The following is a 19,698-nucleotide window of genomic DNA, read 5'->3' on the forward strand; positions in this document are numbered from 1 at the left end:
CTGATTCACTCAACAAATATTCATTACGTGCACCATTCCAGGCATGAAAGATACAGCAAGAAAATGTAAAAGGCCAGAATCCCTGCCCCCAAGATTTATTAGAGGAATTCTGCGTGCCCAGAACCGTACTAGGCCCTGGGGACATGACAGTAAATGAGGCAAAGAGGTCCCAGCTCTTAGGAGTGTCATATTCCAGAGGGATAAAAAACAGTAAGTCAAGCAAGCCAATAAATAAATGAAATCATTACTGACTGTGAGAAAGGCTAGTCCGGTTGCACAGCAAGGGCTTAGCTGGTGTTTGAAAGGGAGAGGTAGGGGATGGCTACCAGGAGATCACACTTAGAAAAGATTAAGGTCACGGCTGGAAAGCCAACGGTGCCATTCACCAGCTGAGTGGCCTTGTGTGGTCTCCTTGGCTCTCCAAAACCAAGTTTCATCGTCTAGTGCGTTTAATGCATGGGGTGGCTGTGATGACCAAGTGAGATGAGCATGGGAGGGAGGCAGAGAGAGGGAAAGCCCCTGTGGAAATAGGCAAGCCAGTCCCTCATCCAGGTGATGGGGGAGCCAGGGTAGAGGCTCATTAAGAAGCCACGCTGACAGCGGTTTCTTGTGACCTACACTCACGGGCCTGACACCAGTCAAAGGCAACAATTTTTCGACACCGCACCCACCCCACCGCACCCCATGAAACACCCAGGACTGGTTTTGCAGGAATTGTTTCTCCAACATTCAGATGTTAATTAACATTAAAGTTGGGCTGAAAAAGCTTGGCCAAGCCTTTCCTGTCCCAGATCCAACTGGGATCAAGCAACCCAGGGTCTCCCTGCCTCAGCCAAGTACACACACAGCCCATTCCAACCATATTAAATGCAGAACAACTCAAGAAGTAGAGAAGACCGTGCCTGAGGCTTCAGTCTTCAAATCAAATCAAATGTGTCTTTGATCCTTCATTCATCCAACAAATATATATCCAAAACCTGATGTGGCCGGTGTTTTTGGACTGGGGTACAGAAATGACACAGGTCACCATGTTTTTGCACACGCTAGTTCCTTTTCCTACAATGTCCTCAGGATCCCCCACCAACACCACTTTCCCATCTGCCTCTCTCCCTTCGTCTGGTGAATTTCATCCCTCAAGGCTAAGCTCAGAAACATCTCTTGGTCACCTCTCCCAGGCTAGATGCTGCTTTTCTATGTCCCACATGACCCCACCCTGTGATTAGCTCTGTCATGTGCTTGGCTTGCTGTGTGGTAACCACCTGCCTGCTGGCTTTTCATTCTTACTAGACAGTGACCTTCTTGAGGGCAGTGCCAACCCAGTGCCTTGAAATGTAGTAGAAACTTGATAAATATGCATGGAATGGGTATTTTCAACCCAGTTTCTTGATTACAGATTCCAAAAAGTGCTATGTCCAAAAAGTTGGCCCCTAATATATAGACAAGAGCCCCTGCTATCTGTCCTGAATATATTCAGCCAAAATGTTTATAAAGACCATATGTATAGGGGCATCTGGGTGGCTCAGTCAACTGAGGATCTGACTCTTGATTTCGGCTCAGGTCATGATCCCAGGGTCTTGGGATCGAGCCCCAGTATGGGCTCCATGCTGGCCATGCTTGAAATTCTCTCTCTTCCACTGCCCCTTCCTCACTCATGCTCTCTCTCTCTCTCTCTCTCACAATTTTTTTAAATTTTGTAAAAACAAAAAAAAAAAAAAAAAAAAAGGAAAGAAAAGATCGTGTGTATAAAATACCCCACAGTCTTAAGCAGGAACTAAGTAAACAGTTCCTTTTATTGTATCATTGCTATTATCTCTTTGATGATGTTAATGATGATTCTGAGAGGAGATACTTAAATTTGGCTGGAGGAAAGGACTGGAGGTCAAAAGACCATGACTTTCAACCATGACTTTCAAACTTGTGCTGCGGTCTTGGACAAATCCTGCTGATTCCAGAAATATAATCACCTATAAATTGGGAGTAGAAGCCCTTCCCAAGTCCCTCTGAGTTTGTGCCAGGTGACACAATCTAAACCTGGTACGTCCCTTCCGGGCGCAAGCACCAATTTAACTCAGTTTTGAGCCAGATCAATAGCAGGCCCCAAATCTCAGGCTCTGCAAAGCCATCCGTGATGACATCCTGTTCCTTTTCTAGCGTATGCTGTCCAGACACTTGCTTTCCTACCATGCATTTCCCAAGGCTCACGGCTAAGGATGATCCCACTTGAAAGCAAACCAGAAAAAGTCACTGCCACAATTGTTGCTTGAATAGTTGTTGGATGCCCTTTGAAGAGCCCCAACTGGGTCATAATGAACAGCTACGTGAGTGACCCACCAGTCAGCATGATGCATGCATCATAATAAAGGCTGTTATGTGCTGAAAAGCAATGACCACAGTCCTTGGGGATGCCGTGCGAACTCTATGGGAAATAGTGATAATGACCCCCATCATTCTGCAGCTCAAATTTTCTGGGGCATTCAGAACAATGCTCCTATGGCCTGGTTTTATCCCACTGTGCCCAACCCTTCCAACCCGAAACTTGGGGCATGGGTGAAGGGTCTGAGACATTTGGGAATATTTGGGAGGTTTTGGTGGATACCAGTAGAGGCATCGTGGTTCTACTGGGAGAATCCATTGATCCATATTGCCCTCTAGATGCCCCCGACCAAGTCCTCAGCTCCTCAGAAGAGCTCTAAAGCTATGCCAGAAGAAGGAGGGAAAATGGAGAAGAAACAGGAGACTTTTGAAGGCTCAGGGTCCCCACAGTGAACCTAGAGGCTAAGTTCACTTCCCCTCTCCCTCTGACTTTGGAGCTAAACTTCTCTAGAAAACGTAAATTATGGGGCGCCTGGGTGGTGCAGTCGGTTAAGCGTCCGACTTCAGCCAGGTCACGATCTCGCGGTCCATGAGTTCGAGCCCCGCGTCGGGCTCTGGGCTGATGGCTCAGAGCCTGGAGCCTGTTTCCGATTCTGTGTCTCCCTCTCTCTCTGCCCCTCCCCCGTTCATGCTCTGTCTCTCTCTGTCCCCCAAAAAATAAATAAACGTTGAAAAAAAAATTAAAAAAAAGAAAACGTAAATTACCTCTCCACAGACCTTCCTGTGGAACCATAATGTCACCTCTTCCAGGAAGCCCTCCCTGACCTGGTTGTATAAGCCTGGCCAGTTTGGGCACCCACGCTTGGAACTCCCCAAGCCACTTCTGCTTATCACTGCACTCATGTCACAGAATCCTATTTGCCTGTTTGCATGCCCATCTTGCACAATAGTCTGTTAGGTCTGGGGGGTAAGAATTCTGTTTTAATCATGTATCATACATAAAGATAGAGAGATGAAGGGGAGTCTGGGTGGCTCAGTCTGTTGAGCATCCCACGTCAGTTCAGTTCATGCTGTCTCAAACTCTGAGTGAGTTTGAGCTCCACATCTGTCTCTGCTGTCAGTGCTGAGCCCGCTTCGGATCCTCTGTCCCCCACCCCCTCTGCACTTCCCTGCCTGATGTCACTCTTCCTCTCAAAAATAAATAAACATTTTTTAAAAAAGATACAGAGATTAAGAAACAGAGTCAAGCCAGAGAAACGGCCTAAGCCACAGTCAGCAGACTTGAAAAGCCATGCACAAGTGAAAACAGAAGTGGTAAGTGCAAATCTAATGATTGAAAGGTAAAACCATCCCCTTTTATGCTTCCGTGTTTCCACATGCCCTCTGCTTCCAGAACAATGACAGCCAGGCTTGCATGCTGCCCGCTAAAGTCTGGGGACAGATTCTACTGGAGAGATGAAGCTAAGAAACCAGCCTAGGAGGAAAGACTCACAGATGCTGCATTTGGAGGTTTTACAAGGAATCACCCTGGCCGCTGCCCAGCTGTCCTGCAGTAATTCCCACTGGTCAACCAGGTCCTCCCTTCCCCTTGTTAGTGCCTTGGTGAACAGGCCATCAAGGTGCACGAGTTACCCAAGGAAGGCCTCCCCCAAAAAAGACAGAGACAAAACCAACACTAAGAAGAAACTCACTGGAGTAGAGGCAACTCAGGGAACAGAAGAAAACTTTGGAAAGCCCACAAACAAAACTTCAAAGGGAAAAGAGAACAGGTTGCACCCATGGAACAAGAACAGGATGCTTGAAAAAGAGATATTAAAAAAGAAAGAAGGAAAGAAAAGAAAAAGAGATATTCAAAAAACAGAAAAGGAATTTGGAAATAAAAGTTATAGTAACTGGGGGTGCCTGGGTGGCTCAGTCAGTTAAGCATCTGACTCTTGGTCTTGGCTCAGGTCATGAACTCGCAGTCTGTGATTTTGAGCCCCACATCAGGCTCTGCACTGACAGTGCGGGTCTTGCCTGGGATTCTCTCTCTTTTGCTCTTTCTGTGTTCCTCCCCCACTTGTGCTTTTAAATATAAATTTATAAATATATATATTTATATTTATTTCATGTAAAAATAAATATGTATTTATTTTTAAATATATAAAATTTAAATATAAATATTTATAAATATAATTTTTTATAAAGAAAGTTATAGTAACTGAAGCTACATTTTTTTCCAGTAGAAGAAGAGAATAGAGAAAATAGAGAAAAGAAAATTATTAAAGAAATAAGAATATGCTCCCCAAATGGAAGAACAACATTTTCCAGATTTAAAAGGGCTTATCAAGTACCTAACACAGTGAATTTAAAAAGTGCCACATAAAAAATGACAGAGGGGTTAGCTAGTGCTACGGTGGCAATCATATTGCAATATATAAATGCATCAAGTCAACAGAATGTACACCTTAAAGCTACACAATGTAATATGTCAATTATATATAGTTAAAAAAATAAATAATAAAAAAGTGTCACATAAAGATGCATCATTGTGAAATTTCAGAACAAAAGAGTTAAAAAAAAAAAACCCTAAAATCATCCCAATTGGGAATCAGAAGTTCATGGGACGTCACACTGGAAGCCAGAAGATAATAGGCCAGAAACCTTCAAATTTCTGATGGGAAGTTACCTTTTTTTAAAAATTTTTTAACGTTTATTCATTTTTGAGAGAGAGAGACAGAGCACAGGCAGGGGAGGGTCAGAGAGAGGGAGACACAGAATCTGAAGCAGGCTTCAGGCTCTAAGCTGTCAGCACAGAGCTCAACGTGGGGCTGGAACCCACGAACTGCGAGATCATGACCTGAGCCAAAATCAAGAGTGAGATGTTTAACCGACTGAGCTACCCAGGTGCCCCAGGATTTTAAAGTTCCTGTATTACAGTGTTTCCTCAATCTCCTCCCCAATCTCCCATCACCATGGCAACAAAATCTTGTAACAAAAGGGAGAGGAAGGGGACCATTCTGTATCGTCCAGGGGCCTTGTCCATTGACACCATCAATTATTCTGCACTGTATTTGTAAGATCCCAAAGCACCTAAATGTTTATATTAATGGAGTTAATTTTACATCCATACTGTTCCAGAAAGAGCAATAGTATTCTAGAGTAATCCACTGAGATAAGGATCTGTTCATTCTCTATCAAGGACCCTGAGGAAACTTAGCAAAGAACAAAGAGATGGAAGGAGACGTGAATATATTCCTGTCCTTCTGATTTCATTTATAAATCAAGTTTTATGTTAGATCACCTTTTATGGATATACTTACTAATATTTCTCAACAGTTATGAGCAGGAATTCATTAACTCCTGCCTATGACCTGCAGATGTTGGAACCATTCACTCTTTTTTTTTTTCTTTTAAGTTTATTTATTTATTTTGAGAGAGAGAGTGTGTGTGCGCATGAGCAGAGAAGGGGCAGAGAGGGAGGGAGAGAGAGCATCCCAAGTAGACTCCATGCTGTCAGTGCAGAACCCAATGCAGGGCTCAATCTCACCGCGAGATTATGACCTGAGCCTAAATCAAGAGTCGGACGTTTAACTGACTGAGCCACCCGGGTGCCCCGGAACCACTCACTCTTGAGCTGCAAGCCCTTTGTGTGAGTACAGAGAGCTTGGACCGGGGCTAGCCACTGGGTAGAACTTTACCCGGTCACCATGCTCTCAGGGCACATTCTCCCACTGTCCTCCTTCAATTACTAACAGCCAGCACACAGCAGGTTGAACCGGACGAAAACGCGGATGAGAAAAGCGTGCTTCTGTTTCCTCACCTGTAAAAGAAAGCCAATACCATGAGCTTGTAGAGTGTTTGGAGCGTAACAGGAGTCGTTACGTGTCCAGTTGTCAGAGCTGAGCATGGCACAGGAGTTAGCTGCCACCATGAGTCTGTTATTACACATTCTGCCCGCTCACTCTACACTAGCACGGCAAGCTGTCCCAGAGGGAAAATGCCCCTCCTCTCAGGAGAGTGCCTGGAGATCATATCCCCACGTCTCCCATTTCCTCTGGGAAGGCAAAGAAGGACAGAGAGACAGAAGGGGAGAGGGAGAAGGGAAAGGAATTTGTTCTAGACGCCTACTTAGTAGCCTCCTCCTTCTCCACTTCGTTTCTTTCACTCCCCTCGGCAACCCTGCAGAGCACATTTCATGTGTCATTTTTCCCCCTTTACGATGAAAAACCCAAGCAAACCTGAAGAGCAGGAAGTTCACGTAACCTGTCCAAGGTCACAGAGTTTGTGTGATCTGAACCTCCAGCACCTTGGGGGTCAGTGAGAATAAATGCGGGGGTTGAAATCACCCTCTGGGACCTTTTTAAATCGTCTTCTTCCCCCTTCACCCTACGGGTGCCCCGGCCTCCGCAGAACTGACACCTTCCACCCCAGCTCCTGCTTTTATCCAGCTGTCACAGGGAAGTTCTTTGTCAGCAGGAAAGCAATTTCTATCTGGGAATAGTTACTCTGGTCTTTTTACAAAAGCCAGGTCTTGTAGCTATGTACATAAAGTGATACTTTATGCTGTTGAATGCGATCTGCTCCCCATTGGTGAGCAGAGAGAAAATTTGTATACGTGCACACATCCGGAGTAAAAGCGTCAAAATGACCCCCTGTGCTAAGAGTTGAACTGTGTCCCCCTAACTCCCCCCAGAAAAGATTTGTTGAAAACCTACCTCTAGTCAATACCCGAGAAATGTGACCTTATTTGGAAATAGGGTCGTTGTTGATGTACTTGGTTGAAAGTTAAGATCAGGTGATACTAGAGTAGGGTGGGCGTTAAATCCAGCATGATGGTGTCTTTACAAGCAGAGTGAGACACAGGGAGACAGCAGCCATGTGGTGACAGCGACAGAGACTGGAGCGATGCATCAATACACAGAGGAAGGCCAAGGCTGGCCAGCAAACCCCGGAAACTGGAAGAAGCAAGAAAAGATGCTTCCCTAGAACCTTGGGAAGGGGCACGGCCCTGCTGACACCTTGATTTTGGACTTGTAGCCTCCAGAACTGTGAGACAGAATACACTTCTGTTGTGTCAAGCCACCCCATCTGTGGGACTTGTTGCAGCCTCCCTGGGAAACTAATACACCGTCTGTAGCCTGCCCGCACAGCCAGGTAGGCCACGGCCACCGGCCACCGTACGTCTGGAAGTTCCCAGCCCCGCCTCTGGCCACCCACCTGTCTCCTACCACAGCTCTGAGTTCTGCAGAAACTGTCAGAGTTCCGACTCGAAGGCTACCCTGGAATAATCCCCCAGAGGCCCAGCATGCGCCCAAATCCCCACCAGAATCACACAGTTGGGAGCACTGTTTCTCTGACTGTGGTGCCCCCTGGATCAGAAGCCCTTCAGACAATTGTGTGAAACGCCCCGGCCCTCCTGACTCAATATCTGGGACCCAGGAATCTGAATTTTTAACTGGCACTATGTGGGCCTCTTAGTGCAGAAAAGTTTGAGAAAGAATGAGTTCAGATACAAGGTGCCTGGGTGGCTCGGTCGGTTAAGCGTCTGACTTCAGCTCAAGGCATGATTTCATGATTCATGAGTTCAAGCCCCGCATCAGGCTCTCTGCTGTCAGCACAGAACCTGCTTTAGATCTTCTGTCTCTCTCTCTCTGCCCTTCCCCTGCTTGCACTCTCTCTCTCTCAAAAATAAAGAAACATTAAAAAAAAAAAAAAAGAATGAGCTCATACATATTTTCTGACATTGCCCACCTCCCCCACCAAACGTTCTGTGGCCTTGAGAACACCGAGGCCAGATGGACAGGGAGAAGGCCGGGTCAACACAGTCCATGGAGAACCTGGTAAAGGAGAAAGCCCGTCAGGAACAGACATTTGGGGGCCAGGGCCATGGTGCGGTGGAAGTGACTTCAGAGGGTGGACGGGGTCCTCGGGGCAAAGTGAGGATGCTGGGGTGGGGGAGGGGGCGAGATAACTGGTTCAGAGAGAGGATGCCTGGAGGGCCTCCCAGGCAGGAAGCACCACTGAGGGTGACCCCAGGGGAGGCCGGGGGGGGGGGGGGGGGTGTGAGGGGGGAGGAGGCGGTGGCGGAAGGAGCAAGAGGACCTTAGCAGCTGTGCGGCACTGGTCCCAGTCTGTCCCCCTCGGAGCCTGCGTGTCCCCACCTGCACAAAGGAGATGGTGGCAGTGCCTGTGCCTGACTGCAGAGCAGCTGGTGAGACGAAGGATATGGGATAATAGAGGCCTTGGGCGGATGATAAGGGAGACGGGGGAGGTGTTCCTGTAAGGGCCCAAACACAAGAGGCCTGGAGAAGCCTGAGGCCCGGAGGCCACCAGCGTATGTATCACAGCTTCTCTCCTTCCTGGCTGTGTGTTCCCGGGGAAGTTACTTAACCTCTCTGTGCCTTTGTTTCTTCTGTAAAACATGGCCAATACTTCCTACTTTACAGGGTTGTTACGAAATTAAATGGATTTCTGCTGAGAAAGTACTCAGGGTCTGATACACAGGAGTGTTTGTTCAAATGTACCGTGGGGTACAGGTGCTCAACTGTCACAGGAGCCCGGGGCGGGCATGCAGAGAGGCTCCCAGGGGTGGAAATAAGCCAAGGCTGTGGCTCTTCAGGGCCATCTCTCCACCTCTTAATTCCCTCGCCAGTACCTGTTCCAGTGTGATGCTCTCACCACTGTTGTCCCCTGCAAGGAGCCACTTCCTCCCTCCTCCTCTTCCTCTCTCCTCTCCGTCTCTCCGTGTGTCTCTGTGTCTCCTCTCTCTCATGCTCCCTGTGCCTTTCTGTGTCTCTCTGCCTCCCTCTCTCTCTGTCTCTATCTCCCTCTCTGTCTCTGTGTCTCTGTCTCTCTGTTTCAGTCTATCTCTCTGTCTCTGTCTGTCTCTCTCTGTGTCTATCTCTTTGTCTCCCTCTCTCTGCCTCTCTCTCTCTCTCTCTCTCTCTCTCTCTCTGTGTGTGTCTCTTTCTCTGTGTCTCTGCTTCTCTGTCTCTGTCTTTCTCTGTCTGACAAGCCTGCTTTGGAACATACTCATCTTTCTTCTTAGCAAACCCGCATGGCTTCGATCTTTCTAAAACAGTGCTCACCGGGAAACCAACACATCTGTATGAGCACACAAGTTCAAAAACAAAAGTTTACCAAGTCTAGGGACTTGCTGTGCACAGATGCCACGCTGAGCCAAGCCAGCTACCTAACCGAGAGGGTGCTCACCAGTTGGGCCCAATAGGCCCTCATGTCCTCCCAGAGTCCTGGCCTTTCTCTCCACTGCCCCTTCTGGGGACCTTGACCTAACCCCCACCGTGGGGGCAGAAGTTTGATTCTGGGTTTGAGGAAGTGGGGGACATTCTCCTGACCTCCTCACCATCTCTTCCGCCTTCCCTAAACTCTCTCCCTCCGGGGCAGAGGCTGGACAGGGGCTGGGGAGGCCACAGCCTCCATTAAAGGGCCCAGTGGTTATTTCCTTCCAGGAGGGCCAAGAGACCAGCTGGCATTCGGTCAGGAGCCAGACGCTACAGCTGGAGGACCTTGGCTTGCTGTTTGAGATGAATCTCTCCCTCTGAAACCCTCCTGCCGTAACCCCCCAAAGTGAGGCTGTAATCCAGAGAAGCTCTCCCTTCCCTCAGATAGAGACCTCCCCGGGAGTGTCCCCTCTGTCTGAGTTCTATGGGACTGAGGTTCCCAAGTGCCCTGGGCCCCGGGGCAGCGCTGGTCATCTGGCACCCACACTCTGGGCCTGTGCGGCTCTGTGGTGGTTTAGAAGAGGTGGAAGAATGGAGGGAAGGAGAGCAGGGGGGAAAGGAGGGGAGAGGAAGGGGAGAGGGAGGGAGGGAGGGAGGGAGGGAGGGAGGGAGGGTGGGAGGGAAGAGGGATGATGAGCAATTTCAAGGAAGAAGCTAGACATTTGGAAGCAAGAGTGATGGAGCCAAGGCTTCTACCCTCGGTGAACACATGAAGAGTCTGGGCCACAGAACCTTCTGGGGTAGACCTAGGAGAGACAGAGCTTGAGCCGAGATCTCCCAAATCCAGGGTCCCCTGGATCGTCACCACTGTTGCGTCAGGATACCCAGGACACCCGGCAAACACTAGACGGGCTAGTGGACAGGCACCCCCGCCGGGAAAGGCCCTGCCTGCCTGGCCCCCCGCTGTAGGCCAGGAGCCCCCAGACGGAGGGGCTGGATGGGCCGCTGGTCTCTGCCACTGACCGATACTATCCCGGATCCCCTTCAGGGGGTACAGTATCCCCTTGGAATCCACATATCTGGGTCACCTGCAGGAATCCACATTTGGGGTCATCTGCAGGGACCCCGAAGCAGGTCTGTGGTATGGAGGCTGGGCGTTTGGCCGGGGCCGGCATTCGCATCCTTGTGGGCTGCTCTCTGCACTGGCGAGAGAACCCAGCAGCTCGCAGGCCTCGTCCAGATCTCAGTGTCACTTTGTTGTGCCCCACTGCTCCCCTTTTGTGGGGAAAGCCCGATGGAGGACAGCATTATTCGTAAATACTAGAATTCTTTTTAAAACCTCAAGAAGCATATCACTCAGGGAAGGAGAGACAGGGCGTGCCCCAAGTGTTTAGTTTACTAAAGGGACTGTAGCTAGTATCTACAACAAGTGGGTGAGTTTAGGGAGCAGAGGAGGCTGGTGAAGCCCCAGAGAGGAGCCATCACCACCGCCCCCAGCCCAGGCCTGGAGGGGCGAGAGGAGACAATGGTGTCCCTGGAACCCCAGGCTGCTGCAGCTGGCCCAGTAGGAACTCAGGTCAGAGAGGACCCCTCCTCTGTCAGGAGGGGTGTGGCTAGGAATAAACACCCCACCTCTTTCTCCTTTCATCCACTTGCCTCCTGTCTGCACCTGTCTCAGGTCAAAGCCAACAGGAAGGAAAATGACAAAGGAGCCCAGGTGATGCAATCCAGCCTGCCTGGCACAGGTTCAGTGAAGAAGGTGGGGCGGGGGAGGGGAGAGTGGGGAGGGAATCATGTGCCTCTGCTTCCCCTTGAGAACCGAAGGAACCTCTTCAGCGTCTGGGAGCATTGCCAGCAGCCTGTCCTCAGCTGTCAGCCCCTGCCGGCGGTACCCAGGCCTGGAACCCTCGCCTCACGGGGATGAAATATTTTGTCAGCACTAAGGAGGCAGTGTGGATGCAGAACACAGGAACTCTTACACTCTGCTGAGAGGTTAAGATGGTATTTTCCACCTGGAGACCAATCCGCCAATACTAAATAAGGCTGGATGTTTGCAGAGCGCTTGGACTAGAATTCCACTCTGAGATATATACTCTAGAGACACTCTAGCAAGAACACGAGGACGCTGTAGAAAAATGTTAATTAAAGTATTGTTTGTAACAGCAGAGACTTGCAAACAGACTAAAAGCCCATCGACAGAAGAAGGCATAAATAACTTGCCCTGTACCACACGACGGAATGTTCTACGCACCCGACGTGACCAAACTACCGCCCTGCATATCGACACTGGGCAAATCTCCGAAGCATGGTATTGAACAACAAAAAATGGTGAGTTGCTCTAGGCTGTATGTGCTGGTGTAACGGTTCACAAGGTATATCTCTATATATACATACATATACATATTATAGATTATTATAGAATAAGAACTTTATGATATGTAAACTTGAACAACATATACAATAGTATAATTACTTATGGAGATAATTTTCTATATTGATAATATAAAAACATGCCTGGGAATAATAACTAAACTCAGAGGGAGGGGAAAAGGAAAAAAAAATCAGGGAAGAGTACATAGGGGACTCCAATTGTGTCTGTATCGCTTTCTTTTTTAACAATCTGAAGAAAAGCAGGCAAATGTTAAAATTTTATAAACCTGGGTAGCAGGTACATGGGTGCTCATTATATTACTTGCTATTCTACTCGCTGGACTCTAGCATACCTTTTCAAGGTCTCTAATATTTCATGAATCTCATTCTGGGGCCCTGGGCTGAATATTTTACATCACCCTTTAATTAACTAACTTGCCTCACTTGTCCCTAAGCACTTCCAATCTACTCTAACCCCTGCACTCCCGACCCTCCCCAGCCCGCCCTGGACTCCTGGAGAACGCACCCTTGTTAAATCCAGTGTTCCCTTCGATTTGTTTTAAGCATCATTTGGTACGCAGTCTGCCTCCAAGAACACTTGACTTGTGTCTGTGTAATCACTGGAGAGGCTTCAGGCACTACAAAAGGAGTAAGGAAAACATTGTCTTCCTCACCAGGGAACTCTGGAAGTGCCCGGTTCCAGGAAGCCCGGGGACACCCGTGCAGAAGCAAGGCTTTTCCAGTTATTGTCACACCCAGAAGGCCTGGCTCCCCTCTGAGCCCTCAGCGGATCTACACCCGCAGGAGGTTTGGGGAGGTTGTCGCCTGCCTTTGCCAAAAGCAAAGACCAAACCCCCAGGGTCTCGAGAATTTCACTTTGGAGCAGAAAGCAATGACCCTCCAAGTTATTTCCCCAAATCCACATTAAACAGGCATTGAAGGAAATATCTAATCAGCCTGGCCTCGGGTCCTGGCTAGAAAACCAAACTGGTCCTTTGTTTCCTACATCGGAACCCCCCACTGCCACACATATAGGTCTCTGGCCCCCCAACCCCTTCTAGAGGTAGAATGAGAACTCACTCACTCCAGGTGGCATTCCGGGAAGACAAGCAGAACCCTGGGAGCTCTGGAAGGGGATTGAGTCCATCCATCTGGCCTTTGGGAAGGTGCTGCACCCCCACCGGGCTCCCACACCGAGCACACGCTGGCCAGGCAGCAGTGAACCCGGCAGTGACGCCCTGCCTCCTGGGAACTCACCTTCTCGTGGGGGAGACCGGCGATTTACAAGGAAACAATCACACAACATCATTGCAGGTAGAAAAGCAAGCGGGAGCGGGGGAGCAGCGGGGACTGAGGCAGGAGGCGTGGGAGGGAGACTGCTGCTCACCCACAGGATCAGGGAGGTGACTTGACCTCTGCATACGGGGTAGGAGCCAGGCATGGAGACGTCTGGGGGAGAAGCAGTCCAAGAAAAGGGGCCTGTGAGGGGGGCGATAAGAGAGGCAGGTAGCGAGATAGCCAGGGGCAGCCCTTGTCCCAGTTCAATGTCATGGCTGCCGTTTGACAGAAGAAACAGAGGGTCCAGGAGCTCACAGGGCTTGCCAAGACCACTCAGCCAGTGTGTGCCAGCTGAAGCCAGGCGCCTGACTTCGAGAGGCGTCATTCTTGCCTCCCCTCCATAGGACACACAGACCTACATCTGTGTGGCCAGCTGTGGGTGAAAATCCAGAAGGCACTGATTTTAGAAAGTTCATGCCATGCAGGTACGGCCTGGTCTGTGACAGCCCCAGGGGATCTGGGATAGCACACAGCAATTAAACATTTGAACACTGCTCACCGCACTTAAACACATTAGTATGTCAACAGTCAAACATACTAATCTTCATGGTCAGTGGGCTAAGTAAGAATTATGAAGAGCCTCTGTTCAGGCGAGGTTTTGACATCAAATTCAGGCCACATTTGGTGCCAAATTAGTGACCCAAATCAATCAACAACTTTCGGTTTTCAGAGCCCTGAGGATTTCCACTCAAAGCATCGGGGCCACAGTGTTATAACCTCTGAAATGACACTCTGTGAAGACAGGGGTAGAGAAGCCAGCTGGAAACGAGGTCACCCACGTTCGCACGGCGGCGTGGCCCAGACCATGGGAAGAGTGGCCAGGGCAGCCCAGTGCTCGGGGCGCCAACTTCCTCCCCAGGAAAGGAGCCAAACAGCTGCTGGCAATACGCAGGTGAACAGTGATGTGGAGGTTCAAATCCCCGGGTAGAGAAGGCGACGGGAAAGCCATGCTGTACAAAATAGGCCACCAAAATGAGAAGTTTCGTTTCTACTCTTCTTGTTGTGTCCTTGCTAGGCTGAGTTGGGAGAGATTAAAAAGCATCTTTCGGGGCGCCTGGGTGGCGCAGTCGGTTAAGCGTCCGACTTCAGCCAGGTCACGATCTCGCGGTCCGTGAGTTCGAGCCCCGCGTCAGGCTCTGGGCTGATGGCTCAGAGCCTGGAGCCTGTTTCTGATTCTGTGTCTCCCTCTCTCTCTGCCCCTCCCCCGTTCATGCTCTGTCTCTCTCTGTCCCAAAAATAAATAAACGTTGGAAAAAAACCCAAAATTTAAAAAAAAAAATAAATAAATAAATAAAAAGCATCTTTCTTTCTTTCTTTTTTTTAGGTTTATTCATTTATTTTGAGAGAGAGAGTGTGTGCATGTCCAAGCCAGGGAGGAAGAGAGAGAGAGAGAGAGAGAGAGAGAGAGAGAGAGAATCCCAAGCAGGCTCCGCACTGTCAGCACAGAGCCCAACGTGGGGCTCGATCCCACAACCATGAGATCGTGACCTGAGTCAAAACCAAGAGTAAGAAGCTCAACCAACTGAGACACCCACATGCCCCACAAAGCATCCTTCTTTCAATTAAAAATCACCCTAGTGAAGCAGCCTTGGTCTTTTTGCCTTATCCCTACCGAGAAATACAAACCAATTCCGAACCCCTCCCTGGGCACTCCCTCCCCACTCTGCCGTAGCCCCCTTTCTCCTCTGCTCAGCCCCTTTGAAGGACCAGAAACAGAGTGAGGCTGAGGGCCCTGGGCCGAAGAGCCAGGATTGGAGAAGAGGCATTGGCCATCATCCCCACGCAAGGTCAGGTGGAAGCTGAGTCTGTGGTCTCCACTTGAGACTGCCTTTTTTATTTATGTTTATTTATTTATTTTGAGAAAGAGAGAGAGAGAGAGAGAAACAGAGCAGGGGAGGGACAGAGAGAGAGAGAGAGAGAGAGAGAGAGAGAGAGAGAGAGAATCTCAAGCAGGCTCCACACTGTTAGCACAGAGCCTAACACGGGGCTCAGTCTCACAAATTGTGAGATCATGACCTGAGCTGATATCAAGAGTTGGATGTTTTACCAACTGAGCCACCCAGGCATCCCTCCACTTGAGCCTGCTTTAATATTCCCTGAGAATCAAATGACCACAGAAGGAGGAAGGAAATGATGAACCCTAGGTTTTCCTTGGGAGATTGGGAAAATAGCCATTCATTCATTCATTCATTCATCCATTCACTCATTCATTCTTCAGAAGTTTCTCAAGCTCCTACTATGTCCCATCAGTTTAGGATACATCTGTGAACAAAACATCAGAAGTCCTTGTCGTCACTGGAGACGGGAGTCACGCTTGGACTCAAAATAGCATGTGCAAAGGCGATGGGTGCCTTGCAGAGACAAAGTAAGGGAGCCCAGGTGCCTGGGGAAGGAGCTGCAGTTTGAAGGGGGCAGCAAATTGAGCCAACAGCCTAAGGAGACGGAGGGAGCCATCTGATATCCTGAGCGAGAATGTTTCAGGCAGAGGGCACAGCCAGGACAGAGGCCTGGAGGGAGAATGTTCCTGGCAAGTTCCAAGCGCCATATGGAGGCTGGTGAGGCTGGAGCAGAGTGAATATAGTGATAGAAGAGCAGGCAAATGTGTGCAAAAGTGGTTGGCGTAGGGCGGGGTGGGGTGCAGAATCACTCAGGGGCTGGTCACTTACTGCTTTGTGTTTTCCTCTGAGAAGAGGAGATGTCTGAGGGTTTGAGAAGAGTGGGACCAGGGGCTCCTGGGTGGCTCAGTCAGTTGAGAGTCCAACTTCAACTTGGATCATGATCTCACGGTTCGTGAGTTCAAGCCCCACTTCGGGCTCGCTGCTGTCAGCACAGAGCTTGCTTCATATCCTCTGTCTCCCTCTCCTTCTGCCCCTCCCCTGCTGGCGCTCTTTTTCTCAAAATTAGATAAACATTAAAAAAAGAGAGACAGCATGGGATGCCTGGGTGGCTCAGTCAGTTCATCATCCGACTTCGGCTCAGGTCATGATCTCACAGTCGGTGAGTTTGAGCCCCACGTCAGGCTCTGTGCTGACAGCTTGGGGCCTGGAGCCTGCTTCGGATTCCGTGTCTCCCTCTCTCTCTGCCCCTCCCCCACTCATGCGTGCATGCATGTGCTCTCTCTCTCTCTCTCCCCAAAATAAATAAACATTAAAAAGAGAGAGAGAGAGAGAGAGAAAAGCAGGACCAGAAAAGCAGGACGAGCCTGTTGGTTAGAAGAGTTACTCTGACGTCTCTAGGACGTGAGAATCATTAGGCTTGGGGAACTAAGTTGAGCTCTAAGCCTCTGAGAAAAAGAGGTCCACTGTGACCGCAGGATTTTAAGACAATAAAAATGGTCTGGAGAAGAGCTGGGAGGGAGCCTGGGAGGCCGGTGCAGAGACTGCTGACAGTTCTGGTCTACAGCAGCCACATGGTGGCACTGTGGATGAGGAGTGGGGCATGAGACCCAGGAAATATTTCAAAAGTATAATCCAGACGGAGTACAGCGGATCAATGAAAGGAAAGCAAGAAAGACAAGGCAAAAGTTTCTGATCTGGGAACGTAGACTGTGGTGCATATTCATAAAGTGACAAAAATTAATACATTGACATGAACACCCTTTGGAGGACCTGCCCTGCGACCTCCCGCCAGCTGTCTACCCGCCCCTACCCCCTGACACACACACACACACACACACACACACAGGTGCTGGAGCACTCAGGCCTGGGCTTTCGCTCAACTTGCCTTCGAACTCTGGCAATCTCACAGGTGAAACTGTGCTTTGGGTTTGTGGGGCTGATTTTTTCTTTTAAGAAATATTTTAGGGGTGCCTGGGTGGCTCAGTCAGATAAGCATCTGACTTCAGCTCAGGCCATGATCTCGCGGTCCGTGAGTTCGAGCCCCGCGTCGGGCTCTGTGCTGACAGACAGCTCAGAGCCTGGAGCCTGCTTCGGATTCTGTGTCTCCCTCTCTCTCTGCCCCTCCCCCTCTTGCACTATGTCTCTCTCTCTCTCTCAAAATAAATAAATAAACCTTGAAAAAAATTAAAAAAACATTTTTAAAAGAAGAAAGATTTTAAATTGCGATAACCTATATGACATAAAATTTGCCTTTTTTGGCCACTTTCAAGCATGCCATTCCATGGCGTTAATCCTATTCACAATGTGTGCCTGTCGTGCTTCTGTTTTAACTTCAGTAAACTTCCGTCCCCTCACCCCTCACTGGGGATAATAAGAAGGCGCAGCCTTGAAGGTCACCGCAAGGTTAAACAGGACAAGCCACCTGAAACAGCACAGGGCCCAGCACGTAAGTGACACCCAGCAAGTATTAGCTGCTTTATACTTTATTGCCTTTCTCCTCCTGTGTCCAACCCGGTCTCCCCGGCCCTCATGGCATCCTTGTCACCCCGCTCCTCCTCCCCGGTGCCCCCAGACGCACTTTGTCAGCAGATAAATCACCCAGTCTAGGTTCTGGCCCCAGACTCCTCAGGACCCCTCTCATCGTGCGTGGGCAGTGACCTTCTGCTTGCCCCAGAGTCACCTGAAGGGTATACACACCACGGATTGCTGGGTCCACCCCTTGAATCTGTGACTCAGCAGGTCTGGGGCGAGCCTGAGACTGTGGCTGACAAGTTCCCAGGTGATGCCCCAGCGACCCCACTTTGAGAACCACTGGCCTGGGGGGTGTGGCGTGTGGAATCTGACCACCTCTCGCCCCTCCACGGCAGCCACCCCTGCCCCATCCGGAGTCACCTCGCGCTGGACTGTTGCAAGGGTCTCCTCGGGGGTCTGCCTCACTCTGCCCTTTCTTTCTCCCCTACACTTTGTTCCTAACACCGCAGCAAGCGTGATTCTTCTATAACAGAAATCAGATCACGTTCTTCCTCTGCTTAACGTCCTCTAGTGGTGTCCCATCTCAGGATAAATCCCATAGGCCTTGCCATATCCCCCGAGACCCTGTGATCTGGCCCTCAACCACCCCTGCCTGCCCCCTGCCTGCTCCCCTGCATACACCACAGGATCTTTGCAGATGCTGCTTCCTCCATCAGGAGTGAATCCATCCCAGATATTCACCTGGCCTCCCCTCTCACCTCATTCAGATCTCTTCTGGAAGGCCCTGCCTAACCTAAAATAGCCACTTCTTCCCTGTTCCTTCCTTCCTCTCTAGCTCCTTAACCTACTTCACATTTTTTGTATAAGTAGTGTCATTATCTTGCTCATTTATTTGTTTCCCTCATTGTCTCTCCCTCCCACCATTAGAATGTAAGACCATAAGGGCAACAATGGAGTGTCAATGGATATGTATCATCAATGCCCACAGCGGTGAGAGCACGTAGGAAGTGCTCAATCACTGTTTGTTGAATAAATAAATGATGTCCTGACTTCCTAGTATGACACATAGTCTCTCCACGATCTGACCTCCACCCACTTCTACAGCCAGCTGTCCCGTCCCTCTCTCCAAGAATACTCTAACCACACTGAACACTTAAGGGCTAGGGAGGTGACCCCGTCGTCGACACCTCCGAGCCTCTGCACAGGCTGTGCTATTTGTCTGGAATGCCCTTCCCTACCTTGTCTGTCTGGGGACAACTTACTCTTATTTCTAGATTCAGCTCGAGCACTACATCCTGATGAAGCCCTCCCAGGCTCCCACACGCTCCTTCGTCTGCTTCCTCCCGTACCCCAGCCTCTGCACCTCTTAACTCACTTAGGTACTTGTCCGTCTGTGTCCTCCTCCAGCCACTCAAGGGCAAGGCCAGGGTCTCCATGTTGCAGCGGCAGGAGCCAGCACAGAGCCTGGTATATAGCGTGTGCCCAGGGAATGTTGGTTCGGTAAGAGAATCAGCCAAATCTCCTGGGTTTTTATTCTTCTTAATATTACTCTTAAAATTACAGGGGCGCCTGGGTGGCGCAGTCGGTTAAGCGTCCGACTTCAGCCAGGTCACGATCTCGCGGTCCGTGAGTTCGAGCCCCGCATCAGGCTCTGGGCTGATGGCTCAGAGCCTGGAGCCTGTTTCCGATTCTGTGTCTCCCTCTCTCTCTGCCCCTCCCCCGTCCATGCTCTGTCTCTCTCTGTCCCAAAAATAAATAAACGTTGAAAAAAAAAATTAAAAAAATAAAAAATAAAAAAAAAATAAAATTACAAAGGTAATACATGCTAATTATTTTTGTGCAAATGCCCAAATATGCATATACAGGGAAAAGTAAAATTCCTAATTTTTCAGGACTCTCTCTCGAGCTGCTTCTGACTCCCCAGGCTCTTCCTCTCCAGCTTGGGGGAGCCCAGGCAGATGGCCAGATGGTTCAGGGAAAGAAGCCTGCGCCCGGACCCCCTGGCTGCGGCCTAGCTGGGTCCCCTGTGGATCTGCGAGTGAAGCCCCCCGGTGAGGAGGTTGAGGCTGAGCCTGCTGACTCCAGGGTCGACCCCTTCCTCTACAAGAAAGTTGTGATGCCCTCTGCCTTCCCCCAGTCCAAAAAACAAAACAAAACAAAACAAACACCAAATGTGCAGATTGTGCTCTCTTATCACTTTGGGG

This window comes from Prionailurus viverrinus, chromosome B1 (genome assembly GCF_022837055.1).
Source record: "Prionailurus viverrinus isolate Anna chromosome B1, UM_Priviv_1.0, whole genome shotgun sequence".
NCBI classification, from domain to species: Eukaryota; Metazoa; Chordata; class Mammalia; order Carnivora; family Felidae; genus Prionailurus; species Prionailurus viverrinus.